The sequence below is a fragment of the Meriones unguiculatus genome (genome assembly GCF_030254825.1).
Source record: "Meriones unguiculatus strain TT.TT164.6M chromosome 13 unlocalized genomic scaffold, Bangor_MerUng_6.1 Chr13_unordered_Scaffold_40, whole genome shotgun sequence".
NCBI lineage: Eukaryota > Metazoa > Chordata > Mammalia > Rodentia > Muridae > Meriones > Meriones unguiculatus.
In genome coordinates, this window is record NW_026843649.1 from 1,842,687 (window position 1) to 1,858,338 (window position 15,652).

The window sequence follows — 15,652 nt, forward strand, 5'->3', positions numbered from 1 at the left end:
TTTCTTTGTGTAGCGTTGGCTGTCCTGAATGTAGGTATGAAATTCAGCCAGGCTTCACACTTAGAGGTCTACCTCCCTCTGGCTGCAGAGGGCTGGGATCAAATGTAGTCCAATATGCACATTTTTGATATATAGGCTGATGGGCCTGGTATGTAGGGTCTAGTACATGTCAAGCATATTCTATTTTGCTGGTCTTCACATCCACACTTGAATTTTGATATTTGTCGGAGTGTATATTCTGTTTCTCAGGTTGTCATGTATTCATCACATTAACACTGCCTGTATTTCTGAGTCATTGGATTGTAGGTGTGTGACATTCTTCTTGCCTCCTGTGTTTGTTTTGTTTTGTTTTGTTTTAACGGGCGAATAAGGGTAGTATTTTGCCTGTATGTATGAATATGCACCTCTTTTGTACCAGGTCTTCCCAATAGTCAGCAGATGGTCTCAGAACTCCTGAATTTGGAGTAATGGATAGATGTGAGCTTCCATTTAAACACTGGCAATTGAGCCCAATTATTTGCAGGACCAACAAGAGCTTTTCATTGCTGAGCCACTTCAACTGCCTTATGTTGCTTATTTCATCTGTCCATTTGTACCTGTTTGAACACGCATTCCCTTTTAATAAGTTCTCATTACTGTTACAGTTTAACCTGGGACACTTCAGGTTTCTGGAAGTTAGATATAAAACTGTAGTGAATATATAAACCATTGAGTTCTTTGTATCTTTCTTTTTGAATGATTTTTGCAGTGGATTCAGATCTTAAATGTACCTCTGGAAGTCATGAAACTTGTTTGAAAGGAAGGCCGGCACCTATCTTAATGAGATACACAGACCTCCGCCTGAGTGCTAGCGTTAAAGGCATGAGCCAATACATCCTGCTTGCCCATATTTTTTGTAGTTAGTAATTGAGCATAGCATTTCTGTGATGTGCCATCTGTACTGTTCATCTCTTTGCTTGTCTCTCTTTATGTCTTTTAATTGGCATTTCCTTTGAAAAGCTATATTTTAGTCAAAGGGTCCAGAGATGACAAGGTGAACCTCATCATTTAGTTTCCTTCTAAAATGACTTGGTAATTACATCAATTCATTACATCAACGTCTATGTGAGGAGATAAGTAAGAGAAGCACTGGAATTATAGGAATACATTGTCTATTAAGTATACATATACAGCATGCATTGCCATGCTTTCTGTGATACTCACATATGGGATATTTTAGAAATCAATAACCTATGAAGAAGTGGATGTTAATTTCACTCCGGAAGAGTGGGCTTTGCTAGATCCTTCCCAGAAGAGTCTCTACAAAGATGTCACGCTGGAGACCTACAAACACCTTACAGCTCTAGGTAAGACAGTGAATTTTCTTTCACTATTAAGAAAAAGAGGACATCTGTTGTTATTGTTTTTGTTTTTTCTTATTGATGCTCTTATGAAATTTCAATTGGAATGAGGAAGAATAAATCACACATGTTTCTAAGATTCACTGAAAATAGTAACTTAAATTTTGCCTAATTTTGAATAATATGTCATACACTTTCTGGTATATATTTTAGGCTACAATTGGGAAGACCATACTGAAGCACATTGTCAACATTTTAGAAGACATGGAAGGTAATTTTCTTGTGGAAACTGGTGTAAATATTCCTGTGAAAAAATTTTTTAATGTGTCCCAGAAGTTTTAAATAAAAACAATAGAGAAAAAGCACTAGTTTAAGTATATTAAGGAATATTAAATTCTCCCAAACCCATTTTCCTCACAGTCAGGTGTCTGATTTATGTTTTCAAGGCATTTCTCTAAGAAAGAAGATGATGAAACACTTGCTTAACAGATATTGCTGTGAAAAGGACTTTAATTCACATGTAGTCATTGCTGTATCTGAAGACTACTGCCCCTGTCTGCTGCCCTAGACCTGGGCAGGGCTGCTTCTAGGTTCCATACAATCTATCTTAAGCATAGAATATTTTCAGCCTCTGAATTACTGCTTAATATGCACACCCTTTCTTTCTGAGCGCATAGATGGCTGATTCAGTTCAGCTGTTCTGGCTCAAACTCCTTTCCTAGCTAACTTATTAAATCTGGCTTTTCTCCCATCCTCTGAATTGCTTTGTTTGGCCTCAAACTAACTCCAGCAGTCTTTTCTAATCTTCAGGCTCTTATTTTCTTGATCATTTGATCTTCACCTTAGTTCTCTCCAACCTGTCTTTCTTTTACTGTCCCAGAAAAACTGCCTCCTCTCTCCATGCTGGGTCCCTTAAGGACCTTCATTTCCTCTCTATTTCATGAGAGATGAAAGTATCCTATTCTGTCAAATATTTTTCTGAATTTGTCCCCTTTTCTGCCACTCACTTAGATATTGCTTTCAAACATGTGTGCTTCCTTCTCCCAACTATTTTTACACCCATTGTTTGAGATTAAACCATGCCTGAAACTAAGCTTTTCTTTACTGGACATTGCTCTATACCAGGCTGGCACTGAAGGCAGATCTTCTTGCCTCTGTATACTGGATTAATGTATTGTTATATTCCAGCCAGATCACATAGAAATAGAGGGTCTTCGGATGTGATCTTTTGCCAGAGCAACAAGTCTCTAAATCAAATTCCTCTATAAAAATCATTACTTATATCCACATTACAGATGCTCCGTAGAAATTCTAATCTCTTAAGTCTTATACAATTCAGATATTGGAAAAGCAAGCTCATTAAATAGGTGATAATTTTATGTACAAAACCTACTCAAGAGCAAATATTCCATAGAAAAGCTGATGTGACTCAAATACTTGAAGTAAACTTGCTAAGTTTAGTTAGATGGAAAGTATAAAAGTCAAGAAAATTGTTGTGGAGGAAAAATGATCCCCATAGCACATGTCTTTGAAGACAAAATACAAACTGTGAATATGAGGATCTTCCATTTGTTACTCAAATCATTTGACCATAAGGATATGAAAAGAAAAATCATACTTACCAGAAGATATGTAGTATTCCTTACTTGGAATAGACTTTGTGAATGTGATGCAAGTTTACATTTAATTTATTAATAATCACTAATATAATTAAATGATAATCATAAATAATAATCAGATTATTATTTAAACAGTTAAAGAAAATTCCCCATCTACCCAAAAGCAGTGAGATTCCTTTAGGTCTCCAGCATCACTTCTTTGAAGAGATTCTTTTGGGATGGATCCAACGAAGCCCACTTTTCCTGAGTGAAGTTAACATGCACACCATCATAGGTTATTGCATTCTAAATTATTCTATACATATGTACAACAGAAACCATGAAAGTGACAACACTAAATTTATAATTATTCATGTATCAATTCATTATTAATGACAGAAAGTCTAATGAAAGCAGGGGACAATTAATAAATTAAACTACTGTACTTAATTAGTTTTTGAAACTAATTGGGAATATAGCCACAGAAATCACATTAGAGATTACTAGCCCTGTGGAAATTGTTGTGTTTACCCTAGTTCACTTTCCAAATGTAGTGTGACTCCCACTATAGGAAAATTTATGAATGCAGTCACTATTGTATAGATGAGTTCTAGTTCTTTTCAAATATGTGAAAAAACACTTATAGAAAAAGTACCCCCCTACCAGTGGACTGGTGGAGGAGCATGGGTGGAGAAGAGGGAGGGGGGATGAGATTATTAGGGGCAGGTGGAGGGAGCTACAGTTGGGATACAAGGTGAATAAACTGTAATTAATAAAAATATGCTCTTTAAAAGAGGAAAGAAAGAAAAAGGATGCTATAAGCAATCCATGTAATATGTTTCTTACCTCAAAGGTATCTTCAAAATGCAAAATTTCCACAATCAAGGGGGAAATTATAAATGTAAACAAAGTGATAAAACATTAAGATGTAAGTCCTTTTTACATTTAGCTCAAATTGTAAACTTAATTCACTGTAATGAATCACTGTAATGAATGTGAAAAAGCTTACACATATACCAATTATCTTTGCAGCCATGAAAAACCACATACTAGTGAGATCCCCTATGAATGTAATCAGTGTGGTAAAGCGTTTAAACGTCGCTGTGATCTCCAGAGGCATGAAAGAATTCATACTGGAGAGAAGCCCTACGGATGTAATCAGTGTGGTAAAGCCTTTGCATGTCATAGATCTCTTCAAAGACAGGAAAGAATTCAGAATGGAAAGAAACTCTACAAATGTAATCAATGTGAAAAAGCCTTTTCAAGACACAGTAGTTTCCAAAATCATAAAAGGACACATACTGGAGAGAAACCCTTTGAATGTAATCAATGTGGTAAAGCCTTTGCAGATCGCAGTAACTGCCAGAGTCATAAAAGAACTCATAGTGGAGAGAAACCCTATGAATGTCATCGATGTGGTAAAGCCTTTTCACAACTCAGTAGTCTCCAAAAGCATAAAAGAACACATACTGGAGAGAAACCCTATCGATGTAATCAGTGCGATAAAGCATTTTCTCGTTGCTGTGATCTCCAGAGACATGAAAGAATTCATACTGGAGAGAAGCCCTATGAATGTAATCAATGTGGCAAAGCCTTTTCACATCCCAGTAGTCTCCAAAGGCATAAAAGAACACATACTGGAAAGCAGCCCTATGAATGTAATCAATGTGATAAAGCCTTTGCACGTTGCTGTGATCTCAAGAGGCATGAAAGAATTCATGCTGCTAAGAAATCCTATGGATGTAGTCAATGTGGTAAAGTCATTGCACATTCCAGTGACCTTCGAAGGCATGAAAGAATTCATACTGGAGAGAAAGCCTACATATGTAATCAATGTGGTAAAGCCTTTGCACGATGTTCTGATCTCCAGCGGCATAAAAGAATTCATAGTGCAGAGAAACCCTATGAATGTAATCAATGTGGAAAAGCATTTGCACATTGCAGTAACCTCCAAAGGCATGAAATAATTCATACTGGAGAAAAACCCTACAAATGTAATCAATGTGATAAAGCCTTTTCACATCCCAATAGTCTCCAAAAGCATAAAAGAACACACTGGAGAGAAAGCCTATAAAGTAATCCATGTGATAAAGCCTTTTCACGTTGCTGTGATCTCCGAAGGCATGAAAGTTTTCATATTGGAGAGAAACCCTAAGACTATAAACAGTGTACTAAAGCCTTTGCATGGTGCATTGACCCTCAAACCATAAAGAAATCATACTTGAGAGAAAACCTTATAAATATATTTAGTATGATGAAACCTTTGTACATTTCTATAGGTTTTATTATTGTGAATGAATCATACTGAAGAGACACCCTATGAATGTATTTAATATGGTAAATGAAAGTTTTGCATTTTCATCTACCATAGAGATGTAATGAAGTGATATAATCAGCAATCAATTGTATATCTCACTACATAGCTTGCTGTGATATGAATATATAATTTGATGTTCCATGATTCTGCATGTTCCTCTTAATTATCCATTTGTGATTTATCTAAAGTACTGCATTGTATAGGAAATATATGAAGATTCTAGATAATGTAACAGCAAGAATATTTATTTAAAAACCACTTCTGATGTGTGTGCAGAACATAATTATGGGTTTTTATGTCATGACAGATATGTAGAAATTGGGAGACAACATTTTGCAGTCTCCTTTGTCTATCTTTTTTTGTATATACTGTATGCAATTTCATGACTTATAAACATAAAAAGAGTAAAGGTTTTTTTATACATTATTCATTTTATATCCCCCCCATAGGCCCCTCCCTCCTCCCCTCTCGATCCCAGCCTCCTTCCCCTTTCTGCATCCATGCCACTCCCCAAGTCCACTGATAGGGGAGATTCTTCTCTCCTTTCTGATCTTAGTCTATCAGTTCACATCAAAAGTGGCTGCATTGTCCTCTACTGTGGCCTGGTAAGGCTGCTCCCCCCAGGGGGAGATGATCAAAGAGCAGTCCAGTCAGATTATGTCAGAGGCAGTCCCTCTTCCCATTACTATGTAACCCACTTGGACACTGAACTGCCATGGGCTACATCTGTGCAGGGATTCTAGGTTATCTCCATGAATAGTCCTTGGTTGGAGTATGAGTCTCTGGGAAGTTCCCTGTGTTCAAATTTTCTTGTTCTGTTGCTCTCTTTGTGGAAACCCTGTCCTCTCCAGCTCTTACTATCTTTTTATGATGACTGAGGTCAAGTTGCCAGGTTTGGACACCCAAATGTTTCCTACAGAACTGTCTTCATGATGCTCAAATAAGATTAATTGAGATATTACATAAATAAAATGTCTTTTCACATTGTAAACATTTTCATGTAATAATTGAGGAAATCAGAATGATTTGAATTAATTTTATTTGTAAATGAAAATGATCTGGAGCTCTATTTTTTTGGAATGTATTGATTTATTCCTTAGAGTAAACACTTGTTCATAACATATATGAGAACTACAAGTGAGTGTCAAAGAATTGTCTCAGTGGGTAAAGTTGGTTGCTGCTAAGCCTGATAACATGATATCAATCTCTGGGAGATTCATATTATTCCAAATTTTTCACTTATTTCTACATTTAAGCTGTGACATATGCACACTCTCACACCAGCATATACAGAAATTCTTTGTAAATCTAAGTCAGGACCATTGAGGTCACCTGAACCAAATAATTGCCTGAGTTTCATCTCCAGAACCCACATTGGAGATGTAGATGGTAGTCAGCAATACACTGTCCTCTCACTGCCACATACACAGGTACTTACATGCTAACAGAGTGCAAACATTTTAAAGGATGAAACTCACAAAGCTAAGAAAAATAACACAAGAAAACATATGAAAGGATTTGACAGACTAAATTATTGCTCTTGGATTTCAAGATGTATTTCTGTTCATTGAAACAATGATGGTTCCTTTTTGAATTAATGTCCTGGTTTTGATTTGGAAAATGAGTGGATATTTTTTTTCATTCGTTTTGTAGTTCAAAGACAGGTCATTAAAAAATATGTCTCAGTTTAGCTTACTGGTACATGCCTGTAATCCCAGCACCTGAGAGACATTGGCAACCCAATCTGAGTTTTAGACCAGTGTGGTCTACATAGTGAATTTCAGACAGCCATGGCTATGTAGAGATATCCTCTCTCAAAAAGATCCTAAAATGAAAGAATATATCTCAAAGCATGGAAATGTTTCTGATATAATCTTCCTGAACATTGGTTTTGATAAATATTCTTGTTACATTTATTCACATTAAGAGACCTGTGTTAATAATGAAAATAGGAAACTGTCCAAAGTCTAGTCACAGAGGGAAAGAAATCCATTGAGCCCTTCAGCAGTCATCTAGCAGGGATGCATAACCTTCAAGTGATAGGAGACCTAAAAAGTAATGGAACATCTTCATCCTCTGTATTGTAATGACATGTTTGGGAGATAGAATGTTAGTAGTTCTCCTCTTGCATGCCCAAATTTGGTTCCTAGCACCCACATCAGATGGCTGAGAATAATGTATCTTTCCAGGTCTAGGGTATCTGATGAATTCCTCTGGCCACCTAGGGCACCAGCTATGAAAATGGTGAAAACACACATGCATATTTGACTCCATATTTTAAAAGAGGTTTTCTTAATGTATATGTTACTTTTTATTAAAATTCATGTAATTTAGGTACATAAATTTTACTGCTGTGTATCCCAAGTGCATGCAATGTATGAGATGAGGCAGAAGATAGTGTCTCCTCCATGTGATTAGAGTTACTGGCAATTGTGAGCTCTGTCTTGGATGCCTGGCATCAAATCTAGGCCATGTGGAAGAGCAGCCAGTGTTCCAAGGGACTGAGCCATCTATTCAGCTCCATAAACATGTCATTAATAGCAGTAAGGTAAGAAAGGTTGATCTTCAGTTCATCTTTAACTCAGCCCCGATGACCCAGAAGAAGGAGAAGATTGATAGCTTAAGAAACTTAGAATTGGTTCTTAAAGAAGTTTCTAAGCCAAAATCACCACAAAAATAGGGAAGTATCTAAAAATGATCAGGACAGAAACTTATAATACCAAGTGATTAAAAAATACCTGATCACTTGACCAAAGCCACAAGACTGAGTTTATCTTGCATATGTTAAATAGGCAGCAATGGGAGCCCACAAGGACACATGTCAGGACACATACCCCTGCTTGAGATTGTGACTACTGTAAAGAAAGAAAATCAACTTGAAGACATGAAGACCAACTTTTCTGAAACAGATTGCATTCTGCTTCCCTGATGCCTGCAAAACATTCAGTTAGGAGCCCAAGATGGAGACTCTATATGCTGTAGAGGTTGTGGTCAGAGAAACCTGAGGGTCAAACTATAAGGCTGGAAAAATCAGGTGTTTATAAAGACCTATGGAAAGTGGAGGAATTATTAATGAGGGAGCTTTGGATGTTAAAGTGGTACTTTTACACAAGGAATACTACTCAGCAATTAAAAACAAAGAAATTATGAGGTATCCCAGAAGCAGAAAGATACACATGGTATATACTCACTTTTAAGTTATTAGACATGTAATATAGGATAAACATACTAAAATCTGTACACCTAAAGAAGCTAGGCAAGGAAGAGAACCCAGGGAAAGATGATCAATCCTCATTCAGAAAGGCAAATGGGATAGACAATGAAAGAAGGTGAAAACAGGGAACAAGACAGGAGCCTATCACAGAGGGCCTCTAAAAGACTCTACCCAGAAGGATATTAACGCAGATGCTGAGGCTCATAGCCACTTTGGGCAGATTGCAAGGAATCTGATGAAAGAAGGGGAGATTGAAAGTCCTAGAAAGGCCTGGAGCTCTACAAAGAGAACAACAGAAGCAAAAATTCTGCACTCAGGGGACTTTTCTGAAACTGATTCTCCAACCAAGATTCATGCATGGAGATAACCTAGAAACCCTGTACAGATGGAACCCATGGCAGCTCAGTCTCCAAATGGGCCTCATAGTAAGGGGAACAGGGGCTGTCTTTAACATGAACTCAGTGGCTGGCTCTTTGATCACTTTCCAATGAGGTGGGGCAGCCTTACCAGGCCACAGAGGAAGACTAGGAAAGACAGTCCTGATGAGACCTGATAGGCTACTGTCAGATTGAAGGGTAGGAGATTCTCCCCTATCAGTGGACTGGGGAGGGGGCATGGGAGGAGATGAGGGATTGAGGGAAGGTGGGATTGTGGGGATGAGGGTGGGGGCTCAGCTGGGAAACAAAGTGAATAAATTGTAATAAATAAATTATATTTTAAAAAAGAAAATTATTTCAAGGACATTTGGTGTGTAATGAAATATGCACACAATGGGCCTTATGCCCTGGAAGAGAAATAAGTGCTCTCATAGATGGCAGGAATTTCTCCAAAGTCCAAATTTAGTAGACTATCTCCCTTTCTAACCTTGGAGTGGAAGGTCAGGTGTGGATAGGCCTGGGCCTTTTGAGTCATTTGATCTATGTTTACCCAGGAGAGGAGCTGTTACTTGACCTGAGGCAGAACTCAGTGGTTTAGCTAAGGATGGAGTGTAGGAAATCCTAGTAACCAGGAACACCATTAAGTGGCAGCCTGAGACTTCTTTTCTGGATTTTTCTCTGATGCAGCTGTGGTAGCTGTGAAGGAGATCTCAAGCCATACCATGCTGAGAGTTAGTCCACTCTCCATACCAGCCAAAGCAGGTTGGCTGAGCTTTCAGTCTGATCTGCTGATACTGGAATAGTGTACAACAAGCCACACTACAGCTCTGTTGCTACACAGGGTGATGTTAATGAGGATCCCTTTGAGAGGTTGGGGGGGCGCTGCAACCCTGGCAATAGGAGGTGATGGTGCTCATGATATCCTTGTTAAGTGTGCATGCCCTGACATTGCATTTGATATGCAGTAACAGGACAGTTTGAAAAAAAATGAAAGTTTTATAAAAGCCTGAAAATTACCTCCGAACTACAGCTTTCTGTGATAATTTTTACATTTTGTTTAGAAACTGGTAGAACAGAGGAGACAGAAGCAACCTTTTGGCAATATTTAATTAGATTCTCTTTACCTTTCCACTACTACCATCCACAGTTGTGTGATTCAGGAAAATTCAATTCCAGGTACAAAAGAAACTGCTGAGCAGCAGAGGTTTCTCAAGTGTGCATGCATTATGCAGATAGATAGAGTAGATTTCACATCTTGTGCTATCATCTATATGTCAGGAAGCTGACATGAAAGTATACTTCAACATTGTTTTGTATGTGGACATCGCTGTGGCTGAGTTTCTTGGAATCAGAAAAAGACTTGAGGAGCCACAGAGAAATAGCCCAACTTTCTGACCACTTCAATTTACAGAGAGAAGTATAGAACATGGGGCCTCTCCTTTTTGGAAGAGAAATAAATAATGGTAGCTGGAAAGCCAATAATATAACAATTTAGGCTGTCATGCTGAATTTATTTTTTTGTGAGTTGTGAAATCTGAGTTTGTTTAATTTCTACATACATAAGTAACAGTGGTCAAATTCACATTCTATCTGTTTCCTTAAGTCATTTGATGAAAACTTGAATATATTTAGGGGATTATGGTTTTGTGGTTTTGTCTGCATCCAGTTATTCTTTCATTAATATTGTATACCTTTTAATTATTGTAGTTTCAGGTAAGTACAGAAGTCACATTGTACAAGTGTGTGTCTAAAATTTCCTCATAATCCTATTGAGAATTCTGAGTTTTTCACATAGTACATGGTTTTGGAATCAGATTTCCTGTAATAAATCATTAGGAATTTTCTTTGGATTGCTTTTAATTCAATCTTCAAATTGAAAGTTAATTTTTTAAATCTTTTTCTTCTGAAAAAAAATATGTTTAATGGTGGTGTTTATACTTGTTTGAAAGGGTAAAATATATTATTATATAATCATTAATTTCATATAAACCACAAGTACATGCCACTGAAGATTATTTGATATAAGGTACAAAGTGATACAAAGTGACTTTACTGTTGAGTTGAGTGACACAGCATACATTAACATGGTCACATAGTGACTACATTATGTAGAGTTCTCATAAAAAGACAGAATTGCTGTGGATTCATTAGATTTTCCATGCACATGAAATTGGTATTGTGAAGTGTCACAGTTCTCATGCTCATTGCAGTTATATTCATAATACAGCCACAGAAGACATGGCACAGACTTAGAAAAGCCCCATTGACCCATCCCATTTGACGGGTTAGTCAAACAGGGTCTACCTGAAAGAGGGAGTAGAAATGTGGGGACAGAGAGGCGAAGAATGGTGACCAAGACAGGCTTTTTGAACAAGGTCTTAGTTTACTGAATGTGCAAACAACACTTATAAAGCAAAGGGTACAAGCAATTTTTTTTCACAGTAGCCACACATCTGCACCACCTGGCAAGGCATCCAAGAAATTCACTCAGGGTTGCACAAAGTTTGCTGTCTGGTTCTCAGGGTTGTAGGGAGCTTGCTATCTACTTCTCATGCTCTGAACACCCTGCTTGCAAAGACTGCCAAGACTGTCTCTGAAAAATGGAACTTAGTTAAGATCTGCATCTGCCAAGGCCAGGAGGCAGAATTCCAATTACCAGACTCCTTCACCCCATGTTTGATAATTATGTCTCTGTGATATTCCTGAAAATCTAGGCAGTATAATACATGGGTTCCCCCCATCCCCTTAGCTTCAATTTAAAGCAGATATTCTCTTGGCACTCCCAAATATTCTGTACCATCAAGTCGCAGGACAACTTTTCTGGCTCAGTTGGTGGTGAGGTTTCTCTTCCCATTGTGTGTAGAGAATTTTCTTTCCCCCAAGTGGCTGGAATATAGGGTTGAAGACTCCAAGCCTGTACATGCTCATCTTCTGTATATTCAGCAAAGCTCTGTGGAAGTGGCCTCAGCAATGGGGGCCTTTCTCAGTTTTTAGAAAGAGAGACCTTTTTTACTACCATCAGCTTGGTTTGTTTAGGGATATCTACAGGGCCAATGAACCAAGACATCAATTGATTGTAACACAATTCCAGCACTGAAAACCCTGTCTGACAATAAAAGATGGTCAGTTCAGACTCTGTATCCTTTGTTACTAGGACTTTTTACTAGGGATGCAATTATAGACTCCATGAAGTTGCCACAAAACTTTTTTTTCCACTCTAAGCAGCAAAAATATCCTGATTCCAGCTGTGTTTTCCTGTAGCCTTTCTCTCCCTTCATTACCTGATGTTTTCTGCTCCAGTATACCCACAGCATCTATTCTTTCTCTCCTTCCCAGAGAGCTCCAATTTCTACCATCTTGTTTACCTAACACTCTGGATCTGTGGAATTTTAATTTGAAGCAGTGTGTCACTGTGGAGGCAGATTTTGAAGTCTTCTATGCTCAAATAAGTCCATGTTCACAGTCTCTTTTTTGCTTCAGATCAAGATGTAAACCTCGAAGCTTCTCCAGAACTATACCTGCCTTTACTTTGTCGGGTTTCCCACCATGACAATAAAGCAGTAAACCTCAGAAAAAAGACAGCCAAAATTAATGTTTTATTTTATAAGAGATGCTGTGGTCATGGTGTCTCTTCAAAGCAATGGAAACTGTAACTATGAATGAAGTTGCTAGCAGGAGCTGGGGTATAGCTGCAATAGTCCTTTCCATGCGTTTCTATGGAAGAATGTGGATTTCTGTAAGTTTGGATTAGGAAAATATTTGGAGAAGTGGAAAAAAAGGAGTAGTGACCTCCGGGGAATACTCCCGTTGGCAAAGCTTCCATCATATAAAAGTAAAGCTTAGAGCCATGCATGGTGGTATATACCCTCAACATCAGCACTCAGGAGAGAGCAGAATATAGGTTTCTGAGCCCAAAGTCATATATGGAGCAAGTTCCAGCAGATCCAAGCTTAATCAGTGAAGAAAACATTGGAATAAGGGAAGCTTATGTAGATTTCATTGAACATTGGTCCCAAGTTCCAGCCCCAGCAAGCAGCAGATTCAGCCAAGTAGTTCTGGCTTTAGAGTCAATAATAGAAGACAATTGTAGAATAATAATAGAGGTCAAATTTGGAAGAGTGGGGTAATGTCATTATTCCCTGTGCTGACATGGTTTACACAGGTAATCCCAGCACTCAGGGAGGCAGAGGTACAACTAAGGCTACACAGAGAAACTCTTGTCTAGAATAACAAAAAACAAAAATAAAACAAAAATGATTTAAAAATGAAATCAAATAAATAAGTAAATAAAAGTAAATAAAAGCCAAATAGTTGGGTATTATAAATGAAAATTTTAATTTATCTTTTGGAGTAAGATAAATTAAAAATATTTAATAAGATAAATTAAAGATATTTAATTTATCTTTTCTTTGCTCTAGACCTATTGAGGTGATGAGCCCCCTCCTTAACTTAAGCCACATATCTCGTGGTAGCCTAAATATATAATGGAAACTGAAGATGGTTAATCTTTCTCTTGTTCTATGTGCCTTAGCTCTGGCTAGCAAGTTCATTTTTTCACTTCCATTAGAGTTTACGTCTTTGGAATTCTGGTGTATTTTGATGATCACGAAGCTTAATTATCCAGCCAAACGGTCTCAACAGCCACTGGATTCTTTAACTCTTCATAGTCTTTGAGCAACTTATAAATTAACTTCCTACATACACAGAGAAATATATTCTATCAGATCTTTTCATGTAGAGAGCTTTTTCTAATACAGCTTTGTTTTTTTCTCCACTTTCCCATTGGGATACAAGTGCTTGCTAACGTGGTGCTCAAAAATATCATGTGTTTCCTGTTTTTTTCCCCTGGGTTGCCTCAGACCTTCCAGGGGGAAAGTAGCTGCAGTATATTTGATGGTAGCGTTAAATCACAGAAAAATATCATTGCATTTTCTGAAATCTCTGTTTAATTTGTAATATTCTTGGGACCCATCCACTTAGGGACAGGAGGTTGAATAATGTGCTGTGCATCTATCCACCTTGATTCCAGTAGGAAGAGGGAATGTGCCTACTGAGTGCTAGAAGACAGAAGGTAGACTAGGGGAGGACAGGTACAAATGATACTGAAATAAAAATCTCTGAGATCTGGAAAAGGTCTGGTCCTAAAATGGAAGCATGAGCCAGGAATCACAAAGCCTTGTCCCTTCAGTAAACTCTAACCATAAAGAAGGTGCTCATGTCACTCAATACTCACTGGCCAATCAGGACTGTGAGGTCATGCCTTCAGAGGAAGGGGTGGATTCTTCCTGGTGCCATATTGCACAAACGCTTTGTAGGTGAGCAGCTTTTAAAAGCTGGTGTCCTGTGGTCCATTTGAGGCTGCTGTGTGAGGATATTTCAGGCGAGTTCCAAAGTCGCAATATGGTGAGTGTGTGGATATTGACCCCAACCTATAGAGCAGGAGGCTGAAGAGCAGGACCTGCTTTATTGGGTACTTCCAGAGTCTGGTTAGGAACCTACATGAAGTTACAGGAGGGATCACTTGCCCTAGCCATGACCATAGCAGGGGCATTTGAATATTTTCACTGTATTGGGTTCTGGGTGGAAACCAATAAATCTCACTTCAGGAATAAAAGATTAAAATTCAAAGCCTTATTTTCTGAGCTCAGGGAGTTGTCTAGTTCAGGATCATCTAGTTCCCCCAAGAGTAAGCTATTTTTGATATTTAATATTTTTGGATTAGCAAGGGAGTTTCTGTTGGAGGCTTGGTCTGATCCAGCATATTTCACCTCAAGGCCTTAAATAATTTTCCAAGATATTCGGTCTGGAATCTAAGGTCCTTAATTTATATCCCTAGACATTTGGTCCAGAGCTCAAGGTGATAAAGCATGAAGAATTGGATCCTTGGTCTGGTGAAAAGTGAGTCGTTTGTGGTCTAGTTTACAATTTAGGCATCACCATTAAGTTAACAGCAAGTTTAATCAGTTAACAGATAATTGGGAAAATGTTATAAGGAGCCCGGAGGGAGATGGCTCTGCAAACTTGGCAATTCTCAATATCATATGGGAAAACAATAAATGCAGAATTGACAAAACAAGCCTGTACAGGAAAAGATTTTCTAGAGGTTATCCTCATCCCAGATCTCAAAGCTGTACTTTAGAGCAATAGTAATAAAAACGGCATGGTAATGGCACCAGTACTTTAAATCTTTAAGGGGTATGCATTTACTTATTAGTTGCTGGAGCCAAAGCTATTTACTGAAGCCTAAGCCAAATAGTGAGCAAAAGTCATTTAGTGGCAACCTAAAGCTATTTAGTGAAAGAGTTATTTAGGATCCTAAGTCATGGGTGATAGATTTGTGAGGACATCCGTCTGTCAGTTTTAGAGCATCCATAAGAAATCTGAAGAAAACATCCTTACGGTATCTTGCAGGTGCAATATTCAAGCCATGGAAGCACTCTTGCTGTCTCCTGCAACAGTAATTAAGCCTTCCCCCTTTCCTGCCTTCTCCCTAAATAAGTTGGGTAAAAATTTCTAATAAATGAGGCTTTGATCAAACAAGAAGACTTGGCCTTCTTCAGGGCTCTCTGTCCCACCATTCTTTTCACCCCCACCTCCCTTAGGACCCCAGTGAACTTCCGCAGGTCAGGACAATTAGTAATTTTTATTAAATCATATTAAGAAGCTGAGGACAAAATAAGTATACTGGAATCAAATGCTGTCTCAGTTTCAGGCCCAGCTTGAAGGTATGCAGTCAGCCAATGCTACCTTGGCTATTGTTTCTGCTTATCAACCTTAACATTACTGGCTTTACTATTAAGAGTGTA